Source organism: Oncorhynchus tshawytscha, linkage group LG02 (assembly GCF_018296145.1).
Source record: "Oncorhynchus tshawytscha isolate Ot180627B linkage group LG02, Otsh_v2.0, whole genome shotgun sequence".
NCBI lineage: Eukaryota > Metazoa > Chordata > Actinopteri > Salmoniformes > Salmonidae > Oncorhynchus > Oncorhynchus tshawytscha.
Window position 1 is genome coordinate 71,602,049 of NC_056430.1, and position 17,328 is coordinate 71,619,376.

Genomic DNA, 17,328 nt, shown 5'->3' on the forward strand with positions numbered 1-17,328 from the left:
GACGATTTGCCATACGACCAACCAGAGGAGAGGAGGCATGGATTTTGGGGGTTCTATCTGAATCATTGCAGCCAATGACCTATGACCTCTGAATGGTGCCTTTCTGCCAGACAACCACCCGGGAAAAGAGGACAGGGGGCATCTCGATTGAATTCTGGGGTCCTGTATAAATTGTAACAGCCTACGACCTTTCAACTGATTTGGGGCCGTATTGCGTAAGATGAAGGAAGACAAAAGTCTGACAACCAACCGGAGAGAGGAAAGGTGCATCTTGATTGGTTCGCAGGCGTCTGTATGAATCACAGCAGCCTGTAACCTCTGACCTATGAACCCTGGAGCGAGTCGTAAGGGAAAGGAAGATAAAGGGGCCCACTGTATGTAATGGAGGTGAGTGTAATGCAGTGAGAGGTATAGACGGCATCCAGCAGACAGAATCCATGCGTATGACGGTTGAATGTCTCCCGTTTCAGGCCCTCAGACAGATGAACTGAGCAATATTTGTTCACTACATGACCTAGCTTGGTTAAGTGCCTGCCTGGCGAGGAGACAGGACATTGAGACGTCCATGGGATGGGAGGAGGGAGAGAGGCTGGAGAGGGCACCGCTGCTAAAGTGCTGAAGGAGAGGAGGGAGGCTGTCAACAACACTGACCCCCCCCGAGGTGGTCCAGCTGGGGTTATTTACATGATGTCTCTCATGACGTCTGAGGCCCCCCTCTCCTCTCCTCTCCTGCAGCTGATGGCTCCTCTCATATCAAATCCTTCCCGCTCTTCTTCTCCTCTCTCTCTCCTCCTTTCCTCTCCTCCAGCTGCTCCCTCCTCTCATATCAAATCCTTCCCGCTCTTCTTCTCCTCTCTCTCTCCTCCTCCTCTCCTCTCCTCCAGCTGCTGCTCCCTCTGCTCTGCTCGCACCACAATGGCCTCCAGTCCAGATCACACTGAATCTCTCCTCTCCATCACACTGAATCCCTCCTCTCCATCACACTGAATCTCTCCTCTTCATCACACTGAATCTCTCCTCTCCATCACGCTCATCATCATCAACACACTCCCAGTTCCCTACTAACAACTCACTAATTCATCATCATCAACACACTCCGAGTTCCCTACTAACAACTCACTAACTCATCATCATCAACAACACACTCCCAGTTCCCTACGAACAACTCACTAACTCATCATCATCATAATCGTCAACACACTCCCAGTTCCCTACGAACAACTCACTAACTCCTCCTCATCATCAACACACTCCCAGTTCCCTACTAACAACTCACTAACTCATCATCATCAAACACTCCCAGTTCCCTACTAACAACTCACTAACTTCTCATCATCATCAACACACTCCCAGTTCCCTACTAACAACTCACTAACTCCTCATCATCATCAACACACTCCCAGTTCCCTACTAACAACTCACTAACTCCTCATCATCATCAACACACTCCCAGTTCCTACTAACAACTCACTAACTCATCATCATCATCAACACACTCCCAGTTCCTACTAACAACTCACTAACTTCTCATCATCATCATCATCATCAACACACTCCCAGTTCCTACTAACAACTCACTAACTTCTCATCATCATCATCATCAACACACTCCCAGTTCCTACTAACAACTCACTAACTTCTCATCATCATCAACACACTCCCAGTTCCTACTAACAACTCACTAACTCATCATCATCATCAACACACTCCCAGTTCCTACTAACAACTCACTAACTTCTCATCATCATCATCATCATCAACACACTCCCAGTTCCTACTAACAACTCACTAACTCATCATCATCATCAACACACTCCCAGTTCCTACTAACAACTCACTAACTTCTCTCATCATCATCATCATCAACACACTCCCAGTTCCCTACTAACAACTCACTAACTCCTCATCATCATCAACACACTCCCAGTTCCTACTAACAACTCACTAACTCATCATCATCGACACACTCCCAGTTCCCAACTAACAACTCACTAACTCCTCATAAACATCATCATCATCATCATCAACATACTCCCAGTTCCCTACTAACAACTCACTAACTCCTCCTCCTCATCATCATCATCGTCAACACACTCCCGGGCCCCTACTAACTCACTAACTCCTCATCATCAACACACTCCCAGTTCCCTACTAACAACTCACTATCTCCTCATCATCAACACACTCCCAGTTCCATACTAACAACTCACTAACTCCTCCTCCTCATCATCATCATCATCATCACCATCAAAACACTCCCAATTCCCTACTAACAACTCACTAACTCATCATCATCAACACACTCCCAGTTCCCTACTAACAACTCATTAACTTCTCATCATCATCATCATCAACACACTCCCAGTACCCTACTAATAACTCACTAACTCATCATCATCATCATCAACACACTCCCAGTTCCCTACTCACTAACTCATCATCATCATCATCAACACACTCCCAGTTCCCTACTAATAACTCACTAACTCATCATCATCATCATCATCATCAACACACTCCCAGTTCCCTTCTAACAACTCACTAACTCATAATAATCAACACACTCCCAGTTCCCTACTAACAACTCACTAACTTCTCATCATCATCATCAACACACTCCCAGTACCCTACTAATAACTCAGTAACTCATCATCATCATCATCAACACACTCCCAGTTCCCTACTAATAACTCACTAACTCATCATCATCATCATCATCATCATCAACACACTCCCAGTTCCCTACTAACAACTCACTAACTCATCATCATCAACACACTCCCAGTTCCCTACTAACAACTCACTAACTCATCATCATCAACACACTCCCAGTTCCCTACTAACAACTCACTAACTCCATATCATCATCATCATCAACACACTCCCAGTTCCCTACTAACAACTCACTAACTCCATCAATACCTCCCCTTTCCTTCCAGGTCTGCATGCAAACAGCAGACTAAGGTGATGTGAATGTTTAAAGATACTGTACATCTCTATTGAGAGTTATAATCGAACTCCTTCCGATTCACCTTGGTGAGTTAAGCATCATCAATGTTTCATATTTCCCCCATCAACTGTGAAAATAAGCCCAGGGCTGAACCACTTCTCAAACAGAAAGCCTAAGGTGACAGAGGCCCTAAAACCCTAAAGGTAGGACAATGGGTTGTTATGACGAGCTTCTCTATATGGGCACCCCGCCACTGTTGAGCAGCATGTAACAGGTAATCAGATTTTAAGTAATTTAATCAAGTGGCAATGGAGTGATTTTAACACCAATTGTAAAATATGTGACTTGTGTGACTTGGTTTGTTTATGTGTTTCTTAATGTTTTAACACTGTATTAACTAATTAGTTTACTGCAGCACAGTACAGCACCTCTCATCTCAAGTAAGTAGCATTATAAACAGCTACTCTAATGCAAGGTGGTATATTATGTAGTGACACAGTATTCATTGATGAACGGAATCGTTTCCCTCCACCTCTTGGCCTCCCCATTAATACATGGGCATTAACATTAACAGACTTTATAACCACCCTGTTAATTAATTGTTGCTTAACATGCTGCAGGCTGGCCACGGTGGCTTTTCACGGGGCAGAGACCCTGCATGTGTCCCAAGTGGTACACTATGTCCTACAGGTCTCTGGTCAAAGGTAGTGCACTATATAGGGAATAGCATGACATTTGTGATGCGTGGTCTGGATGTCCACTGGTGGCAGGGGTGGGATCCGATCCCCATAAGCCCCCTTCCAGATCATCAGGCCCCGGAAAGATGATGCCCTTGAGGACAGGACAAATGGATGGCCTGCATTCACATCCATAAAACCACAGCTTTTCTAACTATCTCATTCATCATACGCCACACACTCTCAGCAGCATCCCCCCCCAGGTTTGCTACCTAGCAAATGCAACAGGCAGAGAGAGAGAGATATTGGGGACAGTGTATGACCGTATGATGACGCGAGACCTCCCATTTCACATTGGAATGCCTGAATCGCTTGGCTGAGGGAACAATATTGTCTCTACAATAGATGGATACATTTTATATCCGCATCCCAAATGGCATCCTATTCCCCATGGGCTCTGGTCAAAAGAAGTGGACTATATAGAGAATAGGGTACCATTTGTGAAGCTACAGTATATCTCCACACTTCTCCTAACGGGTTCTCTAGTCCCCATATGTTTGAATTTATTCAGGTATTTAGAGAGATAGGCTAGAGAAGCAAACGGGTGTTGGGTGGTCAAATAATTCACTTTCTGTGTGTCTGAGGATTACCGGAGAGTCCAAAGGCAATGCAGAATACATTATGTCTTCATCCCAAATGCCATCGTATTTCCTAAATAGTGCACTACTTTTGACCAGAACCTTATAGGCCCTGGTTAAAAGACGTGCACTATGTAGGGGATAGGGTGCCATTTGGGATGAAATCTAAAGCAACACCTGGAGAGGGAACGTAAAGACACAAACAGGACAAGGTACAAAAAACCGGTTTGTCATCAAGGTGCAGGTTGAGATACAAATGATGATTTCATTGCATAAATTTTATGTCTCTTTTTTTCTCCCTTGATCTCTTGTTCCTTCCTCTCCCCCTCTCTCTCTCTATGACTGCAAATTAATTTATGGACAAAAGACAATTGCAGACAGTCTGAATAAAGTAAAATGTATTTCATTTCCACCGAATTTTACGTCATTTCAACCTATTCCACCATTTCAATATTAATTATGTTATCTCTGAAATCCATCTTAATTAGTCTTTGCAATATGCGTCTGGCAGCTGGCTCATAGAATATACTGAAAGAAAGGTCCAGTCTGGTGTTTAGTGAAAACGAGACAAGAAAGGACAATCGGCTGTCTCACGATCACCCCCAAGTGGTCACTGTGTGTATTGCAGCACATGGGAAATGGACAAGTAAAAACGGTAGAAGAGGAGCATCAATAGAAGAGACTGATTCACTACCCATTTATCATATGATAAGACCACACTCTACTTTCCATAGTCATGAGATAGAGTTGGACTGGAGACAGCATGAATGCCAATTTCCTACCCTCTGAATGCAACAGCAAACTAGATATTGTATATGAATATATTACCATGAATTTCTATATGTAGAATATTTGAATACATTAAAAATGTGAATAACCTTCATAACTCTTCATCAACCTGTACACAAACACAACTGACTTTGACCCTGATTAACGTTGCCGCGGTAATACAAGATGACGGACAGGCCAAACGGTAGGAAGGTTTACAAAAGCTCCCCTCACTTCATTTATAGGTGTTAAATTGAATGTTTTTCTCGTTAATGCCTCCAGGATGAAATAAATGTGCAGGATTTAATACCACCGGCCATAATGTGCCATTCCCACCATTGTATTACGGCGCACAAGCACGTTTTAGTCCCCGCGGTCGCGCTGCGATGATGACATGTACAGGTACTTTGGTATATTGTCAGAGGAATAAGAAATAAGGCGTGGTGGTGCAGGAGACAAATGTTCATAGATAATGCTTTGACGCTACTATGATGAACTGTTTTAGGAGAACTGTGTTTTGTTGAGAACGTGGAAGGAGCTTCCTGTCATTTCTGGTTAACTTCCTTCAGTAAATAATACCATAGAGAACTCCCAAAATACTTTCCAGAACTCTCAGACGTTCAGATCCATATTCATATCCGTACAGAAGAGACATCACAAACCCAGGCACGGAAACATCTCAGTGCTGAGTCTCTTTTATACGTAGACAAGGAGGCCAAGATAGCAGACCTTTTGTTTCAGTATTAATGTGTTCCATTTGTTGCTCGTATGAGTGCAACTCTACTGGCATTCTTATGGGTGCTGCTCCCCACGACATATGGTGCTGTGTGTGTCTGCCATCAAGGGTTTCCGACCTCTGGCACCTAAACCCAGCACGTGGTTGCAGGGGCGCGTCATGGACACCAAAGATCTGAAGGGTCACAAAGCTGTGGCCCCCGTCCATAAATTGGGGAATTTTGTATTTTTCTAACACCTGAAACAGCCGTTTCCTGCCATCTAGAGCCATAATCATTATGCTTAATTCTACGGTTAAAAAGAAAATGCATATTTTTCTGCATATCGAAGCATTCCTCTTGAGCGGTCTATGTTTATTTTTTAAAGAAACTAAATGTGCATCTCTGCTAAAGTCTGGGTAAAAGATTGAAAGGAATTTCATTTGGGGAGTTTCTCCCATTCTTCTCTGCAGATTCCCTCAAGCTCTGTCAGGTTGGATGCGGAGCGTTGCTGTACAGCTATTTTCAGGTCTATCCAGAGATATTCGATCGGGTTGAAGTCCGGAATCTGGTTGGGCCACTCAAGGACATTCAGAGACTTGTCCCGAAGCCACTCCTGAGTTGTCTTGGCTCTGTGCTTATGGTCGTTGTCCTGTTGGAAGGTGAACCTTCACCCCAGTCTGAGGTTCTGAGCGCTCTGGAGCAGGTTTTCATCAAGGATCTCTCCATACTTTGCTCTGTTCATCTTTCCCTCGATCCTGACTAGTCTCCCAGTCCCTGCCGCTGAAAAACCATCCCCACAGCATGATGCTGCCATTACCATGCTTCACCATAGGGATGGTATTAGCCAGGTAGTGAGCGGTGCCTGGTTTCCTCCAGACGTGACACACTCTTTGGTATTCAGGCCAAAGAGTTCAATGTTGGTTTCATCAGACCTAAGAATCTGGTTTCTCATGACCTGAGAGTCCTTTAGGTGCTTTTTGGCAAACTCACCCTAATACGCAATTTGACTGGGCGGCCAGCCCTTGGAAGAGTCTTGGTTGTTCCAAACTTCTTCTATTTAATAATAATGGAGATCGCTGTGTTCTTTGGGACCTTCAATGCTGCAGAAATGTTTTGGTACCCTTCCCAAGAACTGTGCCTCAACACAATCCTGTCTAGGAGCTCTACGGACAATTCCTTCAACCTCATGGCTTGGTTTTTGCTCTGATATGCACTGTCAACTGTGGGATCTTATATAGACAGGTATATGCGTTTCCAAATAACTTTTCGAATGCACTGTATATCCCTGAAAAGTATTGCCGGTATCAAAGACAAAACTTTTATTTCCACCAAACAAGCTAGCAATCATTTCGGTAATGTTGAAAAGTGGCATGCACTACCCTCTTAAACTCCTGATGGTTGCTAGGCAGCTCAAGTTTTACCATCCTCCTGGCAGTTCTAAACTTTGCATGTCACTTCGCCCATCTATTCACATAGCCCACCACTAAGCATGCACTGTTTTCTTCACCTCAACTTGATGGATCCATAAAGAACTGAAGGTGAAAATATTGGAATAAAGTAGGCTAATGCAATTGAAGGCATGTATTCATTTTTTTGCTTAGTGAAACTCCCAGTCATCCAATCCACACAGAGTGGTCAACTAGATTATCATTTCAGAACCGTTTTGATTGGGACAGAGTCATTATGCTGATTTGTGACAAGCGTGAATATAGGTTTGGATATTAGCTAGGCTACAATTAGGCCGGGAAAATGTTAGTTCCTGATCATCTTGTCTATTTGTGTCACGTTCTGACCTTTATTTCCTTTGTTTTGTCATTATTTAGTATGGTCAGGGCGTGAGTTGGGGTGGGCAGTCTATGTTTGTTTTTCTATGATTTGGGTATTTCTATGTTTAGGCCTAGTATGGTTCTCAATCAGAGGCAGGTGTCATTAGTTGTCTCTGATTGAGAATCATACTTAGGTAGCCTGGGTTTCACTGTTTGTTTCCGTGTCTGTGTTTTTCACCACACGGTACTGTTTTGGGTTTCGTTCATTCCACGTTTATTGCTTTTGTATTCAGTTGTTCATGTGTACATTTTCGTATTAAAAGAACCATGGACACTTACCACGCTGCATATTGGTCCTCGGATCATTTTCGCCGGAAATCCCTTACAAGTTGGCTCATTTATTAGAACATTTTGCCACGTTATGTATATTAACATGTATTTTTTCCCTTAGTAGCCTCCCAACCAAAAGCCTGTGACTTCACTGATAATCAATGTGATTTTGTTTCACTGAATCTCTGTCAGTATAGGCTATTTGGTTAAATGGTTTCTGTCTGGGCAAATAAGTGGATGTGGTATAGCTCATTTATTTGTTTGATCATCCATCATTGATCAGAAACATTTAGCATGCTACATACATACATTAGCAATAATCAGTGGTGACCTGTCATTCCGGGCTATTTTGAGCCCCACATTTTTAGGGGGCTTTCCTGTTTTGCATGTTATTTTGGCATTAATATGAGTCACATATCAGTTTGCAAACAATGTAAAAAATATATATATACACTGCTCAAAAAAATAAAGGGAACACTAAAATAACACATCCTAGATCCGAATTAAATATTTTTATTAAATACTTATTTCTTTACATAGTTGAATGTGCTGACAACAAAATCACACAAATGATCAATGGAAATCCAATTTATCAACCCATGGAGGTCTGGATTTGGAGTCACTTTGATGTAATGTCCTTAAAACAAGTCAAAATGAGGCTCAGTAGTGTGTGTGACCTCCACGTGCCTGTATGACCTCCCTACAATGCCTGGACATGCTCCTGATGAGGTGGCAGATGGTCTCCTGAGGGATCTCCTCCCAGACCTGGACTAAAGCATCCGCCAACTCCTGGACAGTCTGTGGTGCAACGTGGCATTGGTGGATGGAGCGAGACATGATGGCCCAGATGTGCTCAATTGGATTCAGGTCTGGGGAACAGGCAGGCCAGTCCATAGCATCAATGCCTTCCTCTTGCAGGAACTGCTGACACACTCCAGCCACATGAGGTCTAGCATTGTCTTGCATTAGGAGGAACCCAGGGCCAACCGCACCAGCATATGGTCTCACAAGGGGTCTGAGGATCTCATCTCGGTACCTAATGGCAGTCAGGCTACCTCTGGCGAGCACATGGAGGGCTGTGCGCCCCCCAAAGAAATGCCACCCCACACCATGACTGACCCACCGCCAAACCGGTCATGCTGGAGGAAGTTGCAGGAAGCAGAACATTCTCCACGGCGTCTCCAGACTCTTTCACGTCTGTCACATGTGCTCAGTTTGAACCTGCTTTCATCTGTGAAGAGCAAAGGGCGCCAGTGGCGAATTTGCCAATCTTGGTGTTCTCTGGCAAATGCCAAATATCCTGCACGGTGTTGGGCTGTAAGCACAACCCCCACCTGTGGACGTCGGGCCCTCATACCACCCTCATGATGTCTGTTTCTGACCGTTTGAACAGACACATACACATTTGTGACCTGCTGGAAGTCATTTTGCAGGGCTCTGGTAGTGCTCCTCCTGCTCCTCCTTGCACAAAGGCGGAGGTAGCGGTCCTGCTGCTGGGTTGTTGCCCTCCTCCACTTCTCCTGATGTACTGGCCTGTCTTCTGGTAGCGCCTCCATGCTCTGGACACTAGGCTGACAGACACAGCAAACCTTCTTGCCACAGCTCGCATTGATGTGCCATCCTGGATGAGCTGCACCCCCTGAGCCACTTGTGTGGGTTGTAGACTCCGTCTCATGCTACCACTAGAGTGAATGCACTGCCAGCATTCAAAAGTGACCAAAACATCAGCCAGGAAGCATAGGAACTGAGAAGTGGTCTGTGGTCCCCACCTGCAGAACCACTCCTTTATTGAGGGTGTCTTGCTAATTGCCTATAATTTCCACCTGTTGTCTATTCCATTTGCACAACAGCATGTGAAATGTATTGTCAATCAGTGTTGCTTCCTAAGTGGACAGTTTGATTTCACAGAAGTGTGATTGACTTGGAGTTACATTGTGTTGTTTAAGTGTTCCCTTTATTTTTTGGGGGCAAAAAAGTATTTAGTCATCCACCAATTGTGCCACTTAAAAAGATGAGAGAGGCCTGTAATTTTCATCATCGGTACACTTCAACTATGACAGACAAAATGAGGGAAAAAAATCCAGATAATCACATTGTCGGATTTTTAATGAATTTATTTGCAAATGATGGTGGAAAATAAGTATTTGGTCAATAACAAAAGTTTATCTCAATACTTTGTTATATACCCTTTGTTGGCAATGACAGAGGTCAAACGTTTTCTGTAAGTCTTCACAAGGTTTTCACACACTGTTGCTGGTGTTTTGGCCCATTCCTCCATGCAGATCTCCTCTAGAGCAGTGATGTTTTGGGGCTGTTGCTGGGCAACATGGACTTTCAACTCCCTCCAAAGATTTTCTATGGGGTTGAGATCTGGAGACTGGCTAGGCCACTCCAGGACCTTGAAATGCTTCTTACGAAGCCACTCCTTCGTTGCCCGGGCAGTGTGTTTGGGATCATTGTCATGCTGAAAGACCCAGCCACGTTTCATCTTCAATGCCCTTGCTGATGAAGGAGGTTTTCACTCAAAATCTCACGATACATGGCCCCATTCATTCTTTCCTTTACACGTCCTGGTCCCTTTGCAGAAAAACAGCCCCAAAGCATGATGTTTCCACATCCATGCTTCACAGTAGGTATGGTGTTCTTTGGATGCAACTCAGCATTCTTTGTCCTCCAAACACAACAAGTTGAGTTTTTATCAAAAAGTTATATTTTGGTTTCATCTGACCATGTGACATTCTCCCAATCTTCTTCTGGATCATCCAAATGCTCACTGTTCTTGTGATCATTTTGACCCCACGGGGTGAGATCTTGCGTGGAGCCCCAGATCGAGTGGGATTATCAGTGGTCTTGTATGTCTTCGATTTCCTAATAATTGCTCCCACAGTTGATTTCTTCAAACCAAGCTGCTTACCTATTGCAGATTCAGTCTTCCCAGCCTGGTGCAGGTCTACAATTTTGTTTCTGGTGTCCTTTGACAGCTCTTTGGTCTTGGCCATAGTGGAGTTTGGAGTGTGACTGTTTGAGGTTGTGGACAGGTGTCTTTTATACTGATAACAAGTTCAAACAGGTGCCATTAATACAGGTAACGAGTGGAAGACAGAGGAGCCTCTTAAAGAAGAAGTTACAGGTCTGTGAGAGCCAGAAATCTTGCTTGTTTGTAGGTGACCAAATACTTATTTTCCACCATCATTTGCAAATAAATTTGGATTTTTCTGGATTTTTTTTCCTCATTTTGTCTGTCATAGTTGAAGTGTACCTATGATGAAAATTACAGGCCTCTCTCATCTTTTTAAGTGGGAGAACTTGCACAATTGGTGGCTGACTAAATACTTTTTTGCCCCACTGTATATACACAGTGGGGAGAACAAGTATTTGATACACTCCCGATTTTGCAGGTTTTCCTACTTACAAAGCATGTAGAGGTCTGTCATTTTTTATCATAGGTACACTTCAACTGTGAGAGAGGGAATCTAAAACAAAAATCCAGAAAATCTCATTGTATGAATTTTAAGTAATTCATTTGCATTTTATTGCATGACACAAGTATTTGTTCACCTACCAACCAGTAAGAATTCTGTCTCTCACAGACCTGTATAAAAGACACCTGTCCACACACTCAATCAAACAGACTCCAACCTCTCCACAATGGCCAAGACCAGAGAGCTGTGTAAGGACATCAGGGATAAAATTGTAGACCTGCACAAGGCTGGGATGGGCTACAGGACAATAGGCAAGCAGCTTGGTGAGAAGGCAACAACTGTTGGCGCAATTATTAGAAAATGGAAGAAGTTCAAGATGACGGTCAATCACCCTCGGTCTGGGGATCCATGTAAGATCTCATCTCGTGGGGCATCAATGATCATGAGGAAGGTGAGGGATCAGCCCAGAACTACACGGCAGGACCTGGTCAATGACCTGAAGAGAGCTGGGACCACAGTCTCAAAGAAAACCATTAGTAACACACTACGCCATCATGGATTAAACTCCTGCAGTGCACGCAAGGTCCCCCTGCTCAAGCCAGCGCATGTCCAGGCCCGTCTGAAGTTTGCCAATGACCATCTGGATGATCCAGCGGAGGAATGGGAGAAGGTCATGTGGTCTGATGAGACAAAAATAGAGCTTTTTGGTCTAAACTCCACTCGCCTTGTTTGGAGGAAGAAGAAGGATGAGTACAACCCCAAGAACACCATCCCAACCGTGTTGCATGGAGGTGGAAACATCATTCTTTGGGGATGCTTTTCTGCAAAGGCGACAGGACGACTGCACCGTATTGAGGGGAGGATGGATGGGGCCATGTATCGCGAGATCTTGGCCAACAACCTCCTTCCCTCAGTAAGAACATTGAAGATGGGTCGTGGCTGGGTCTTACAGCATGACAACGACCCGAAACACACAGCCAGGGCAACTAAGGAGTGGCTCCGTAAGAAGCATCTCAAGGTCCTGGAGTGGCCTAGCCAGTCTCCAGACCTGAACCCAATAGAAAATCTTTGGAGCTGAAAGTCCGTATTGCCCAGCGACAGCCCCGAAACCTGAAGGATCTGGAGAAGGTCTGTATGGAGGAGTGGGCCAAAATCCCTGCTGCAGTGTGTGCAAACCTGGTCAAGAACTACATGGGGACACTACGTCATCGCCAAATCACATTATATCTACAGTAGCTTTGATTTGTACTGGTCATGTCAATATCATACTTTCAAAATCTTATCTTAAATCATGAATCATGTTGACAATCTACTTGCAAATCATTTTTAATCCTTGTCATATGAAGAGAAATAATGTAGAGAAATTATACATTATTCATATCGGTGCTTATCGGCTATTGGACAACTTGGAAACCGAAAATTCAACAATGAGTGGTTTGGAAGGAATCTTTTGCTAACTGCAAGCACTGCAAAGCAATCATTAGCCTGCTATTCAGTGGAGTGGCTGTGTGTTCGCAAATCTAAGATTAAGTGTCTCTTTTCCTAGTTTAAAATGATAAACATTCAACATTGGCCATGCTGTCAATGAAGAATGATTTGTGCCTCGCAAAAACAACGGTTAACTCGGAACTGCAAAATCTTACTTTAGTGAGTTCAAGACAACTGGGAACTCGGGAAAAACTAGCTACGACTGGGAAAATAAGTTTTGAACTTTCATCCAACTCTGAATTGGAAACTCAACTATTATTTTCTTCGATTTCACCATTGTCTTGAAAGCACCCTAAATCCAGAGAATGCCAGACTTTGATGACCAAATTTGCCCACGAAGGACCGCCGTGCCACCTTCCTGTTCAAGTGAGCACAGCACAACAAGGTGAGTCCAAAAATGTATTGTATGCTGCTGCATAAATGACGTAATATGCCAGGGAGATATGTATACTGTAGCTAAGAAAGTAATACTAAGTGTATGTTGTGTAGTAAGCTGTTAGTAGCCCATTTGCCTCACCCTAATAATTTGGTTAATTTTCACCTCTTAATTTCGCCTACTGTTCTGACTTGGTGGTGCACATGTAGCCGTTAACTTGTTTTTGAGGTATTGCCTTCATTCTGCTTATATGCCCCCTTTATTTATCCTACGGTTCTGACTTGGTGTACAGTGAGAACACTGTAAGAATGGCCCATGTTCTGAATTCTGTTGCTGTACATTTCAAAAGTGCTGAACAAATAGTTCTATTGACTACGTCCGTCCTAGCACGCTCATTGTCTTAATCGAAATCACGGACTGCCTCTTATCCACTCTTTGTCCCCTTATGCCATAGTTTGTACATCTCAGTTGTCAGTAGAAAACACATTTGTTTAAGCAAGTCAGCCATATCAGCTGTTTTTTTTCTAAGTAAATGAGGCTGAATTAACTGTTTCACTGCCAGACAAGGCTCCACTGATAGCCAAGTGTAGCAGTGGTAAGGTGTTGGGACTGCTTTTGAGACAGTTTTATGTAGGCCCTAACAGTTTGTGGGCACCGTTTGTCACTGTTATAGTGCAATTAATGTTGTTTAGTGTTGTGTAGTGGCTTTGTCTTACCCCACCAAGATTTACATGCTAAAATCGCCATTGGCAATAATGCAGGCTAAATCAAGAGTAGGCCTAAGCCTATTATTTTGCTCAACAGGCAACTGCAAAGCCTGCAGAGGTTGTGAAATATGAACAAGAGACTCACATGCTTTTAAAAATAGGATTGCTATTAATTTGTCTTGGTATCATGACAAATATATGACCAAATGCCTGCTCCCAAACAAAGTGGAGTGAGGGGAGGAAAAAGATGAAACGCGGATCAAAAAAGCATGGGCTGACAACCGTTTCAAAAGAGCATTTATATGACAGCGAGTCCACACGTTACAGCCAAAATACAGAAAATCCTATGTGAAAGCAGTATCATTCAGTACATTTAGTTATTGCTTGCATTTCTAAAGTCTACCAACCTTACCAGCAGGCTTGCCAGCTAAGATAGTTAGACAAGCTACACTAACTTGATTGATAGCCTGATATGGCTTCTTGGTAGCTAGTTATGAGGTTGATAACCAATCTGGGCTAGCTAAAGCTAACTTCATAAAATTGCTAAGTGACTAGTACACGTGCCTGTGTGGTTGGTTGCTATTGTGCTCAAACGGTGCCACCTTGGATCACAGAACACACCAGCAGCTGGGGGTTTCATCATTCCTGATTTCATGGTTTCTATTGGTCCTGACAAAACATTGTGGAGTTTAGCTTCCAGGTCAAGAGAGAACGAAGAGTTCATTACGGGCAACTAATTATAATAATTCACTCGATACTTTGATAAAGCCAGGAAGATAATGACTCTTCAGTTGGTTAATATTTACTGTGAGCAATAGGAGAACGGACCCTGAACTTCTCATCGTGGCCTTGTCATGGACATGCACCCCCTTGCTAAGAGGTGTAAAACACCTCATCTCTCTCTCTGAGCTTGGACACCCGTGTCCCAGCCCTCCCTGGGCTTCAAAGCAAAACAGCAACAAAGACTTTGGTTGTCCTCTTTACGGGGCCAGCGCATAGTGCTGTGAACCCATGAGGGAGCAAGACAGTCTCTGTGCACTTAGCCCATATAACATTATCATCGTGCACTGTGTGCTGCTACCCAGCACTTTGGCGCAGATGCATTAGCCGTACCCTTCTACACCAAGTCTGGCGTAGGCTGCTAGGTTCACAACAAGCGGGCTCTGGGGTAGGAGAGGTTGGTATGTCTGTGTCCCATGGTGAGGTACAGTGGACAGCGACAGATATCCCACATCGTGTAGTGGGAAAGTGCTGCTTTTAGTTAGCCACCAAGGACTAAGCCACCAGACGATGCGGACAAATGTCAAAGACTTGTCCGTTAAGAAAACAAGGAACTAATTTTATGGGTGCCTTTGCAGGAGACTGGATCTAGGGCTTTTTGTTGTGCTCCACTTTCAATGAATCCAACACAAGTTACAGCAAACTCATTACAGTACAGAAACATCATCCATTCCCACTGGGGCACACCCTTCCAAACCATCCATGAATAGGAGCACTCAATATTTCATGGAATGGCAGCATCATGGGGAAACACACCATCTGCAGTGGGCATGAGGGACTTCCGTTGGAGCTGACTGTAAAAGACCTGCCATGATTGACACGTTCCGCCAGTTGCTTCCCATTTCCCTCCAAGTCTTCCTGCCTACACGGGCAATCGGGCAATTTTATTTCCTTGACATGACCAGACCAGGGAATCCTGCGCCGAGATACAGCGTATATAACCAAGGACCCATATACAAGTGATTCAGCCTCACTTGATGCTAGTGAACAAACGCTGGACTGAAAGTCTACTTTGCATTACAAAATAGGCCTGTTTCTTGAAACTGTAGCTTAAAATGCTATAGAAGAGGTAGAACGCAGCTATCTGCCTGCTCACACTAAGTAATTACTATAGTGCCCGAGGGCAAGAGAGGGAAGGCTTTAGACTTCATTTAGTGTGAATCCAGTAATTCATTAGCCACATCTGGGGCAGCTAATGGGGGAGGTCAACCCTCCAGACGCATTTTCAGAATTCAGCTAAATAATTGTGGAGGCCATAACTGAATCCTAGGAACACTGGCTCAAATTGCCATCTTGCACCTACACAGCTTAACTTCAAGATTGATAACAGACATCTGAATACTGTGCTCTGAATACCACACCGGAAATATACTGAAAATATAAACACAACATGTAAAGCGTTGGTCCCATGTTTCATGAGGTGAAATTTTAAAAAATCCCAGAAATGTTCCATTACACACAAAAAGTGAGCATTTCTCCAAGATAATCCATCCACCTGACAGGTGTGGCATATCAAGAAGCCGATTAACAGCATGATCATTACACAGGTGCACCTTGTGCTGGGGACAATAAAAGGCCACTCTAAAATGTAGTTGTCACACAACGCGACTGACGTCCCAAGTTTTGAGGGAGCGTGCAATTGGCACACTGACTGCAGGAATGTCCACCAGAGCTGTTGCCAGATAATTGAATGTTAATTTCTCTCACATAAACTGCCTCCAAAGTCGTTTTATAGAATTTGGCAGTACTTCCAACCGGCCTCACAACCGCAGAACACGTGTACCTGCGCCAGCAAACGACCTCCACATAGAGCTTCACCTGCAGGACCATCAGAGACCAGCCACCCGGACAGCTGACGAAACTGAGGAGTATTTCTGTCTGTAATATAGCCCTTTTGTTGGGAAAAACTCATTCTGAGTGTGAGCCTTGCTCCCAAATGGGTGGGCCCCACCCCTGGCTGCACACTTTCCCAGTTATAGAAATCCATAGATTAGTCTAATTAAATTATTTCAATTGATTTCCTTATATGAACTGTACCTCAGTAAAACCATTGAAATTGTTGCATGTAGCGTTACATGCAACAATATATTTTTGTTATATATAAAACTCAAGTAGTATTGGTCCAATGTTTCATAAGGTGAAATAAAAGCTGCCAGAAATGTTCCATGTGGACAAAAGGCTTCTCATTTTGCACACAAATGTGTACATTCCCCCTAGTGAGAATCTCTCTTTTGGTAAAATAATCCATCCACCTGAAAGGTATGGTATATCAAGAAGCTGATTAAACAGGATGATCATTACACAGGTGCACCTTGTTCTGGGAATAAAAGGTCACTAAAATGTGAAGCTTTGTCACAACACAATGTCAGATGTCTGAAGTTGAGGGAGCGTGCAATTGGACATTCCTGCAGTCAGCATGCCACCAAAGCTGTTGCCAGATAATTTAACATTTATCTACCATTAAGCGGCCTCCATTTTAGAGGTTCTGGGGTCTCAACCGCAGACCATGTATATGGTGTCGTATGGGCAAATGGCTCAATGTCAACAGTGACCCATGGTGGCAGTGGCGTTATGGTATGGGCAGGCATAAACCACGGACAACAAACACAAGCGCATTTTAAATCGATGGCAATTTGAATGAAGATACCATTACGAGATCCTGAGGACCATTGTCGTGCCATTCATCTGCCGCAATCACCTCACGTTTCAG